A 10,973-nucleotide genomic window follows, 5' to 3' on the forward strand; every position below is an offset into this window, starting at 1 on the left:
GTAAGCTAAACATGAGAGGATCAGCATTCTTAAGTGCTGCAGGCCATTTTGCTATCACAGTATCACAGACATATACTTTTTTTTCTATTGCACAATACCATACAGTACAATATGGCTGAATATAGAACTATCCTCACCCTACCTAATGTGCTATTGTCTGTATCCAGTTTCACAGGGGGCTGAAGATGATGCTGTGGCAGCATTTTCCACCAGACACTAAGAGCAAATACACCACCATAACTGTAAACAATAGCAGAAGCAACAAAAGGATGATTTCAGCTAGCTCCACTCTGGTTATATTGTGGTCTTTAATTTTCTGTAGCCCTGTTTATTTATATCTATATAATCTATTGCAGTTTAGTTTAAATATAGTGCTTGTATTGTTTTACTCCAGTGGTGATATTGTGACAATGTAATCTGACCAATCAACAGTCTGTGCTATTCCTCACTTCACAAATACAACCCGCTCTGGTACATTTGGTCCCTGGCCAAGAAGGGTAAACCACATTTTGCAAGGTAACCACATTTAGCAGGGTACAGTATGGATCATTTGGCAATGAAAACAACCACTTAATGCAGGATCACAGATTTGAAAACATACTGTACCATAGGGTACAATGCAATGGAAAAGAGCCAATAGACTTAAATGCTACTTATTTTAAAGATCTAGATAATAACTGCTTCAATAAGTTCACTTAAAAACTCTGTTGTAGATCACTAAATAACAGCTGAAATTCACAGTCATACATATAAGGGATGGGCTATAATGGTGGGCTTACATTTGGTTAAAAATGAGCATGTGTTAAGTCAAGCAGTAAAGCTGGGTAAGTAACCCTGGCTCTCAATGAACATTTAAATTCATTCCAAAGGTGTTTAATGGGGTTGAGGTCAGGACTTAGAGTTTCTTCAAGTCAAACCTGTAAAACTATAGTCTATATGGACACCACTTTGTCAACAGGGGCCTTCTTTGAACTGTTAACACAATGTTAATACTTAATTTATAGTGATTGTATACAACTGTCAGCATGTGTATGGTTAAAATAGAAGAAATGTCAATATAACATTGACGATTAAGTGTATCATGTAATAGTAAGACAAAATACAGTGGTACCTTGTAACTCAACATCCCTTAAACTCAAAATCTTCAAAACTCAACACCCTTCGTCAAGAAATTTGTACCCTAAAACTCAAAACAACGTTTACCTTAAACTCAACGTGTTCAGCTTTAAAAAAAAAAAAATGTATTTAATTTCGAATTAACAATGAACAGCTGCTTTGTTCAGCGCTTCACTTGAGCGGTGCAGTAATACTTCATCAAACTGTGCATATGAGACGAATCTGCATTTGTGTGGAATAACCGTCAGATTCACTCTGAAAGCATCCACATGTATCTGTGTTTAGCTGCATTTTCCTCACAGTTTCACTTTTAAACTTGTGTTATAGCTCAGGGTTCTGAGAAATTGTAAGAATCAGCTTTTTATTTCTGTGTTTTTATATTATATTTGTGTTCTTTTCAGTGTATAAACGTCAAAAACAACCCCATTATTTTACATAAGCCTAAACTATATGCAGTTCCACGGGACCATGAAACACATTAACAGGTTTCCCATACATCCTTATGGGAAAAACTCAATGCCTTTTAAACTCAACACCAGTCCCAGAACCAATTGATGGAAAGTTTAAAGGTACCACTGTATGTCATTCAGAACTAGCAATTTATACTGGGGAAGCAACTTGGAAAAAACTAAACTGTAATTGTGTTTACAAATCAACCTAATCTTCATTCTGGCAGAATAAAGAAACATACTAAAACATGTATGGTATATGACCAAACCTCAAATAAATTAGGCTGTTTCAGCCATACCCATTGCTAAAATGTTTATAAAATCAATCATAAAGTTATAGAATTTCAGAAAAAAATATAAGCATAGAATTATTTTTAAAAAGAGCTCAGTGACCTTTGTCATTGTCTAAGAATGGCAGGGTCAGTTCATTAAATATTTGTAGACTGTCACTACAGAGTATTAAAATATGCACATACGTATATACACATGGGCAGCACGGTGGCTCAGTGGGTAGTGCTGTCGCCTCATAGCAAGAAGGTCCTGGGTTCGATTCCCAGGTCTGTGTGGAGTTTCTGTGTACATGTTCTCCCCGTGTCTGCATGGGTTTTCTCCGGGAGTTCCGGTTTCTTCCCACAGTCCAAAGACATGCAAGTGAGGTAAATTGGAGATACAAAATTGTCCATAACTGTATTTGACATCAAATTTGTGATGACTCATGTAACCAGTAACTACCTGTACTGTTATGAATATAACCAAAGTGTGTAAAACATGACATACAACTCAAATAAATAAATATGTACACATTAATATGGTTTGCCCTCAGAGGTACCACTGACTACAGGGTTCTAGAGTGCCTCTGTAATTCCAGTGCAAGAACTTTTTGGGTGGTGCTTTACAGAATTCATTTGGCTGAGCAGTTACACAAGCCTAAGACCACCATGTGCAACAGCATGGACTGGTTAGAGTGGTGAACACACAACACAGTTTGAATCTGATGCAGTGGTAGCCTAATCTCTGAAGTGATTTATTACTCTTTGCCATCTGCCAGTGGTTTAAAACACATCACAGTTTATGTCTGAAGCAGTGGTAACCTCATCTCATCTCTGAGTTATGAATCAGTCTTCACCATCTGGCAATCTGATAGACAAAGCTGGATTTGGCAGTTATTATGTGAACGCTACAACTGGCTACCAGAGTGACATGTGTAAGTTTAAATGAAAAAGGAATAATGATGTGGGGTTGTTTTAATGGTTGAGCTGTGAATATAGAGCTGCAAAAAGTAAATATTAGTGGTACAGCATACAATAACATTGTAGGAAACAGTAAGCTTCTAGCTTTTTGGCAGCACACTGGGTAAGGATGGCTCTTCCTTGTTTCAGCATGTCAATGCCTCTATACAAAATGAGTTTGCAGAGAACATAGAACATGCTTACATCACTTTTACTATTAATTACACTTTTTAAACACTTGTGAACTAAGGACACTAATTGTTGCAGCTTTTCAAGTAGAATTCTTGTCCATTCTTGCTTGATACAAGACTGCTCAACACTGTACTCACTATTGCCAGATTCTTTTCTCCAGGCCAGTCAAGCACATGTCTACTAAGCCACACTGTTGTTGTGTGTCCAAAAAGATGCCTGGCACTGTCTTACTGAAATAATCAGTGACTTCCCCTGAAAAATTGTTGCCTCAGTGGCACCACATGTCTTTCTAAATTCCTAATATAGCCTACACCAGTGCTTCCCAATTTTATTTGTTGTTGCATCTGTAACATTTAAATGTTTAAGATAAAGATAACATGAGTAAATACATGCAGCTTTTAATAATCATTCTATTTATTGAAGATAAAGATTTATTTAAAACCTATTTCACCCTGTAAAAATGTAGGGTGTGTTCGAAAACCTAGTGAGCTCTCTACATAGACAGCATTTTACGTCATCCTAGGCGCACTCCCGATAAGGAGACTGTTTGAATGCCTAGATGCCTTAAAATGCTGCCTACTAAGAGACCTTAAATCTAAATGGTATTTTGACAGAATAACAAGGGAGCATCCGATGCTGCCTTAACGGTGAAGGCAATCCCAGCATTCAGTACTGCACAACTTTTCTCACAAAAAAATTTAAAAATATGGTGGATGGTGTGGAGCAACGAACGGAGGTCTTTTCAAACGTAAAAAAATTATCATTGATTTTTAACTTGTATAAACGTGCACAAGTGTCATTTAATTGCAAATTCGGGCTTGTCAGCGAATTTAACCGTTTTCGGTACACGGAGGGAGATGTTAGTTGATATGCTAGTGTGTTGTGCCACCTCATCCCATTGGTTTGAATGGCATGAGGCTAACTGTGTTAGCTTATTAAGCGAAAACTGATGGAATCACTCAGTCAGCGCTCAGTCAGCTGCCTATGTAGGCAGTAAGACAGCAAGGCAGCTCACTAGGTTTTCGAACACAACCGTAATTTCCCCCCAGTTACTAAATCAACCAGTTTACCAGATTCAACTGAAAATTGGGTTCAATTTTTCATCCAGGCATGATTACTGCCAGACCTGTTTAATCTAAAAAACAATTAATAAAAGCTGTCTAGCAATGTGAAGCAGACTAGAAGGTCTTAAATAGCAGCACATGATCCCATGATTCAAATACACAATGCGAACATCTAATAAACTGCAGCCTTCACTTGCCTCAGTTAAGGTCAATGTACATGCGAGCACTGCTGCACCCCTATAGCATGATATATGTTGGCTTTTGCTAATAAGTCTAGATTATTGTTCTCATCCTTAGCACAGAGATTTGTCATGTGTTTTCTCCAAAACAAGCTGAAACCTGGACTCATCTCACTACAGCACATGTGTTCACTGACTTTCAATTCTTCTGAGATAAGTTTGGATCCAGAGAACACAGCATCATTTCTGTGTAGAATTAATGAACGGCTTTCTCTTTGCAGAAAAATTTCACGTTGCATTACTTGATGCAGCGGTAGACTGTGTTAAATGACAACCATTTTCTGAATTTCTTAGTCCAAAACCCATGTGGCTGTATTTATCACAGTCACATGACAATTTCTCATACAATACCATTTGAGGGCTCAAAGGTCATACATGATAAACAGTTGCATCCAGCTGGGCCCCACACAGACTGAGAGATGGTGATGGAGATGAGAGAGAACTAAATTATTTGTAATCCTGCATTGATAAATGTTCTTCAATAACGATTGCCAGACGTCAGCCTGTAATACCTTTAATATTTTAGGTTACTGCAGGTACAAAAATGTACCAGGGTACCACCCCAGTAAAAAGCAATGTTCTTATAATGTGAGTGTATAACAAGTTCCATTAAATAAAATGGAAGACATAGTCTTAGTACGATACTGATATAGTACTGACTTGTGTCAGCATTGTATAAGCCAGCATCACTGAACTTGGGTGCCCTCAGACTAGAAGGTGTTTGGTGTCTAAGGAAAATGTTGTTTTGCAGTTAAGTAATACAGCTCCAACCTGTTCCATGTGAGTTTTTTAGATATACTGATATCTCATTTACTGGAGGAGATAATGTCATTATACGAAAGTAAATTTCATTTCCTCAACGCTAAGGCAGCTGTTTACCAGTGAAAACGAGATTAGAGTGGACTGGTCATCTGTCAAAATATCACCAAACACTGGCTGGAAACAGATCCCAATGAGAGCAGAGCAATTACATTTCAGCTGTGTGGCCTATGTCCAAACCCACAACAATTCATTTATACAAATCTACATTGAATAATGTCTTAAACTTTCAGCATTAACATTACATTTTGGCTTAGGTCACCATCTTTTTGTTTAAATCTTACTAATGGTGCACCTATCAAAAATAAACACCAAATATCCTAAAGGCAACAAAACACTGCTGCAATTTGAAACCCTGTTGCCGTATTAACCCTCAACCTTGAAGGTGCCAAAAAGGCAGCACTACTTAATTTCAGGATTTTCACTTCATATGTGCAAGATTTGGTTGCTGGCACCCTAAGTAAGGCCCTTGTTGAAACATTCAGTCTTGCTTCAGAGTAAAAGCCCTCAGGACTTTCCCACCAAGCAATGCTGGGCTATTTGGATCTTAAACAGAAAGTCATTTAGTGCAAACAGCCAGAAATAAACTAAACTATAAAAAGACGACTGGAGTTTTGGGAACCTAGTATTAAGATAAGTAATCACCATGATGAATGGGTAGAAAGAGTTCAGCGTTTAGTTAGGTTGAGGAATTGGTGGGAATGAGGGAGGTAATAGAAGGTTGTAGAGAAGTTTGTAGGGGATGTGGGGGTGTCTAGATTAACAGCACCAGATGAGTTACAACTAAACACTGGGGCACAGGTCAGTCCAACGTTAATCTGATCCTCTTTCTGAAGCAGGCCCAGGGGAGAACCTATTTCTTCCATCACAGACTGCACTGGTGGGCTGATCAGGGTTAGCTTACCCTTGTTTGTTTGTTTACTAACTAGCATTGGGGAGGAGTAATCTTTACATTTTAAAGACAGAGACACATTGGGGAAACATGAAAGAACAAACTGTGTCTTTTGATTTACAGCAAGTAGGATGCACATGGTAGGTCACCTTTAGGCAAGGTTTTTATATTCAAAATCTACATGCAAAAATTAGTCCCCTTAAAGCACCCACAGAAACACTGTCACAATCTAAGTAAGTTCCAAAAGAGCTCAGAAATTAGAAAAAATAACAGCCCGGGCAGGACCACAAAGCGGATCTAGGATTTCTCAGGACCACAGTGAGAGCAATTTCGCCATGTGTAAAATTATTTATTTTTATTAAAGCTGTCATTTACAAAATGTGCACAAAACTTCCATTTTAAACTGTGAATTTGTGTCAGCGAGCTGTGATGATCTTTAAAGGACCGCTGCTGTTTACACAGTTACATAGTTTACCCTATGTTTACACACTCAAGAGGATAAACTATATGGACAGATGGTGTAAATGTTTTTACCAATGTGCTAAGGCTAAGTTAGTTTAATTTAATTTGCTAAGAGAATCTTGGAAAGGAAAGACAGATTGCTGACAAACCCATGAATTAAAAGAAAAACTATTAACACAAGCTCAAGCCACAGTATTAATGTGCGCTGGAAAGAAGTACATGGGGATGAAAATTAAATGAAATTTCTCTGTGAGGACTAGCGCTGTCCCAATAGCATCTGACTTATCCTCATCCTTATTCATCTTGTATCTGCAAGGCCCTAAACATGGACTGAATTAGGTAAGCTTGCTCAAGCTAACTTTGTCCATTTTAAAATGAAACAAATGACAGGGACATTCGTTCTCCAACGTTATTTTTGAATGGTAAATTGCATTTACAAAGCTGCCAAATTTAAAATGAATTTCCCAATGGGAAGTAAGCCATACTTAAAAAGCTAAGCGAGGGCTAAATCTCTAATTGAGCCGCCATGGAGAACTATTTCTTCATCCCAGCCTGACTATGCATACTACCAATAATGCATTACGATAAGAAGCATGTCACACTGTGTCCTCACTGTTGTTGTACTTGGAATTGAACATTTCAAATAAAAAATGAAAACAATAAGGCCCAATAATCTAATTTTGACAAAATATTAGCCTTTAAAAACGTGCATCTGGTGCACCTGGTTACAATGCTATTTAGAAAAGAATCTCTTGATCAGATAACACTCACCTCATCTAACATCTGTTGTAGCATTCTACAAACACACATCAAAAAAGTTGGGAAATTTTGTAAAATGCAATAAAAAAGAGTTCGTGATTTGTTGGTTCTCTTAAACCCTTTTAAACAAAGAAATGACTTTTAGTTACACCTACCCACATCAGTTCCACAATAAGCAGGTGAACTGGTAACAGGTGAAGGTATCATAATGAATAAAATGAGGATCCACCAAAGGCTCTGTCTTTGCAAGTAAAAATAGGATTGTGACTTACCGCTTTGTGCCAAACTTTGTGGAGAATTCAGTCAAAAACAACATGTATTAATGCAAGATTGTAAATAATGTAAGTCTTTTACATATTACTTTATACATATTATTGTGAAAAGATTCAAGAAATCAGAATCTCAATCCGTGTAGGGCAAGACTGAAAACTACTGTTGAATGTGCATGACCATCAAGCCCTCAGACAGCATTGATGTTTCCAATTATAAGTCTGTGATTTGAAGCTCAAATACAAATGAGTTACATAAGCAACAAGACAGTATTCCAAAGTACACAAGCAAATTAATTTCTAAATAGCTCTAAAATGGTTTTGGAGTGGGCTAGTCAAAGTCTTTTTTATTTCATGCTTAATTCTAAGTATGGGCCCAAAAAAAACCTGCAGTTTCCCTTCAGGGATCAATAAAGTAATCAATCAATTAATTAATTAATCAAATCAAAAATCAAAAAGTCTTAACCTTTGGTTTCAGTTCTTACAGCTTAAGGTGCTACAACCAGTACTGAGTTTAGGGGGCATTTACTTGTTTACATGAATGAGGCAGGTTTTGCATAACCTTTATGCTTTAATGTATAAAATATGCATTCTCCTTTTCTTTTGCATTTTGTATTATGATCAAAAACCTTTTTATTGTAACAAATGTGCAAACATAGCATGCTAACTTCCATGTCTAAATGTGTTTCCTCCCACTCCTTAAAAATGTGGCCAGGCTATCCTAAATTGCCCATACGTGAGAGTTGTAGAGGTTGTTGTATGGGTAAGTGTCTGATGCCCTGCAGCAGATTGGTCTGTTGGATGATTTGTGGTTTTTTGTCATCTGTTTTTCAGGTAGATTCCAAATCCACCGTGACCCTATTGAGAATGTGCTATAACTGAAGATAAGTAGATGAATAATATAATATTAAATTATTATGTTTCAAAATTGTTATTAGGGTCATGCCATGCTTTCAGTAGATGAAATCCAAGCATGTGGTATTTAGGTTAGGTCGCCTATTTCCATATTGCCGTATTCCATTGTACTGTACAATTATAAAACAACATTTCACTGCAAAATAATCCTATAAGTATTTGTAAGCCTGTCATTCAATGATAATAATACGTTTTACTGGAACTTGTACTTTCAAATCCCACAATTACTGTTAACAGAGACATTATGTTTTAAAAACATCAACAACATGGTTATGATGATTTCTCCACACTTTCCCTGTTATCACTAAGGTGTAGATACAGCTATTTAATATGTGTAAATGATTCTGTGCTAGGACTAAATGAATAGTCTGGCCTTTTTAATATTGAGGTTTTTCACTGACCCTTAGTACATATTTAACCATATCCCAACTATGTGACAGTATTTTTAGTTAGTGACTACTGGTTTTCTGCGGTAAGCCAAATTGTTTTCTTTTGTGTAACTCACCATTTCTCAGGAATAAATTACATAGCTGTGTACCTATTATTGTGGTTATTACTGGCTTACTCTTGGGGTTTCAGCTGCATTATGGCCAAAACTTACTGGCACTGACATTTACTACTGATTTAAGATCACAGACTTAAGACGTCATAGATCAACTGATAATTATTGTACTGCCGGTCAAGAAATATAGTGCAGCCACTTGTCTATGTTTATACAGGAGGACTATGGATAAAAGAGCTGCAGTTCACATATGATTCAGCATATGGCTTACTAGTCTGCACAGTCTAAAAGTAAGCAGAAAAGCACAACTGACATTGTTCTATTGTTGTTTTATTTCAAATGTAAAGCCCACTCAAAACCAAACTTAAAACCAAAATATACAGCTATATGCAGAAAACATAAAGTTGATTTTTAAAGTTAAAAGACATAAACACAATCCCTGTAGCAAATAAATATTAATTATTAATTATGCACTGTTTGCGCATATTTAATTTTTTTTAACAAAAATTAAATAGTAATTGTGACATACGTAAAGGTTTGGACACCTTTCTAAGCCATTATTTAATTAATAATAATAATTTAATTTAGAAATTACAACCTGTGGGGAAAATAGCCGGCTAGTAGTTTTTTACTGTTGTTTTAACAATATTCACTCACTCTTTTCTGCTGAAAGCTTTTCATGGGGCATAAGGTTACAATGAACAAGTTATAATGATGCAAAATGTCTCAAAAGTAGGGAAACACCCATGTAAAACGAAAATGGGTTGGCAGACTGTGATCCAATTTTAGACATAAGTTCTGGGGAAGGGGGAAACCTGTTAGGCCATGTCACAAACAAGGTGATCTTCTTGAATTCCTTCAGCTTGGATTCAGGTTCAGCTTTTGAACTTCCTATTTGTAAAACTGAAGTTTAAGATGGCCACCACATTGGTGATATGACCTAAGAGGTTTCCCAATCCCCCCACAGCTTGTGTCTAAAATTGGATTACTGTCTGCCACTGTTTTCATTTTATATGGGTGTTTACTAGGGATGTAACGATACACTCTACCCACGATGCGATACGACTTACGATACTGGGTTCACGATACGATTTTTTCCCAAAAATAATGCAATGCCAAATAATGCTTATTTTGTAAAAAAAAAAAAAAAAAACTGAAATGAAATAAAAAAACCCACAACATTATATAAATAAATGAATAATAAATGAATAATACAAATAAAGAAAGTATCCTCACATAAATAAATTTGGCTGGAAAATTCCGAACCTGGCAACCCTGTAGTGACGTAACCAGGCGAGGTGAATAGCACCAGTGCCCTCTGCTGTTTAAAGTGAATATCGATTCATCTTAAATGAATAACCGATTTGAATCGCGGCACATGTGCACGGATTTTTCACTGTCTTGTGGTGCATCTTTACATTCCTAGTGTTCACATACTTTTGCGACACTCTGTATAGTGTATGGCCTTTAGTGTCAACAAATTCAACAAGCCTAATTCAACTAATTTTGACCATTAGTGCTCTACACCACCTTTATTAGTTTACCAGTTAAGGAATCCTCTCTTTTTTTTTTTTTTTTAGCAAAATGGGTAGTTTTCCCAGGGCAGTTACAATGTATTGTAAACCAACAGAATCTATTCTGGTGGTCTGTGGTGGCACAACACTTCTGGCCCTGTTCCTACAAATGCAGCTATTTTTTAAATTGTACAGTCCCTACACCCCCTCCTTTTTTAAAATTCCTGTAAGATCAAAATTGTTTTTTAAATCTTTATATTAACATGAAAACAACAAAATGCTATTAAACAGCTGAATAAGCATCTTAGCAAAAGCAAACTCAGCATACTCATCTCAGCACAAGTGGCAATGATACTTTATATTTAATAAAAAAAATATGAATATGCATAGTACATAATATAATTTAGATTGATTTACTGAGTACAACACACTGTACATATACTCAAACATACACTGTCTGAGTGCATATACTAAAACAATATTTTTTAATGTAGACATTTATTAAACACATTATTAGCTAACAGTTTTAAACTACAAAACTCAACCCCAATA

The sequence above is a fragment of the Trichomycterus rosablanca genome, chromosome 2 (genome assembly GCF_030014385.1).
Source record: "Trichomycterus rosablanca isolate fTriRos1 chromosome 2, fTriRos1.hap1, whole genome shotgun sequence".
Taxonomy (NCBI): Eukaryota; Metazoa; Chordata; class Actinopteri; order Siluriformes; family Trichomycteridae; genus Trichomycterus; species Trichomycterus rosablanca.